Consider the following 1,224-nt stretch of genomic DNA (forward strand, 5'->3'; position numbering starts at 1 on the left):
CTCATCTCAACTGACCCAAAGTATTACTTGTAACTTCCTACTCCTTTACAAGATTGAGAGCGTCTAAGAAAAGCAGACTCTGTATTCTGCTTACTTACTGTTGCATTCTTCGTAGTCCTTAGCATGATGGGAAAAAAGTCAATAAAACGGACTTACTGAAAATTAAAAACTCCTGCCCATTGAAAGACATCACTGAGTGCTTTCCCAGGCAGCTGCCGAAGATGGCGGAGGGGCAGGTCCTGGTGCTCGATGGCCGAGGCCATCTCCTGGGCCTCCAGGCGGCCATCATGGCCAAGCAGGTGCTTCTGGGTTGAAAGGTGGTGGTCGTGCAGCTGTGAAGGCATCAGCATTTATGGAAATTTCCATAGAAACAAGTTGAAGTACCTGGCCTTCCTCTGCAAGCGGATGCGGCCCCTACCACTTCCGAGCCCCCAGCCGCATCTTCTGGCGGACAGTGCGAGGCATGCTGTCCCACAGGACCAAGCGAGGCCAGGCCGCTCGGGACCGCCTCAAGGTGTTTGATGGGATCCCGCCACCCTATGACAAGAAACAGCGGATGGTGGTTCCTGCCGCCCTCAAGGTTGTGCGTCTGAAGCCTGTGCGGAAGTTTGCCTACCTAGGGCGACTGGCTCGTGAGGTTGGCTGGAAGTACCAGGCAGTAACAGCCACCCTGGAGGAGAAGAGAAAGGAGAAGGCCAAGATCCACTACCGGAAAAAGAAGCAGCTCCTGAGGCTACGGAAGCAGGCCGAAAAGAACAGAGAGAAGAAAACTGACAAGTTCACAGAGGTCCTCAAGACCCATGGATTCCTAGTCTGAGCGCAATAAAACTGACTGTTTATTCTTAATGCTTGGCCTGGCCTGCCCTTCCTCCATTGCCACCCTAGGATGTGGGGGACCCCCAGGGACTGCCATCCAGGTCCCACAGGCAGTCTGGGGCTTAGAAGACTGGGTATAGTGAAGCGACCTTAGTCACTGCTGTTTAAGAAAGGCCATTTTAAAAGAGTAGACAGTTATAAGGGCTGTGCAGGCAGAATTTGCCTGTGACCTATTCATTCATGAGAGTTTTAGGACATGGACAGTTGGAACAAACAGTGGTGTTGCAATATTGGCAAAAGTGAGCTGGAAGACCTAATTGGAAGGGACCCCTGCATCGCTTACAGGGAGTCTGTTTAAGCGTCCCACATGGTCAGTACTATACTCTGCAGCTGTGAGGATGTGAGGGA

At 51.9% G+C, this 1,224-nt stretch overlaps 1 pseudogene; it reads left to right on the forward strand.

Annotated features, from left to right (window-relative positions):
- The first annotated feature begins 221 nt into the window (after positions 1–221).
- Positions 222–817, forward strand: LOC114897150 (annotated as a pseudogene).
- The last annotated feature ends 407 nt before the right edge of the window (positions 818–1,224 follow it).

Source organism: Monodon monoceros, unplaced genomic scaffold, assembly GCF_005190385.1.
Source record: "Monodon monoceros isolate NGI ecotype Baffin Bay Population unplaced genomic scaffold, NGI_Narwhal_1 Super_Scaffold_16, whole genome shotgun sequence".
NCBI lineage: Eukaryota > Metazoa > Chordata > Mammalia > Artiodactyla > Monodontidae > Monodon > Monodon monoceros.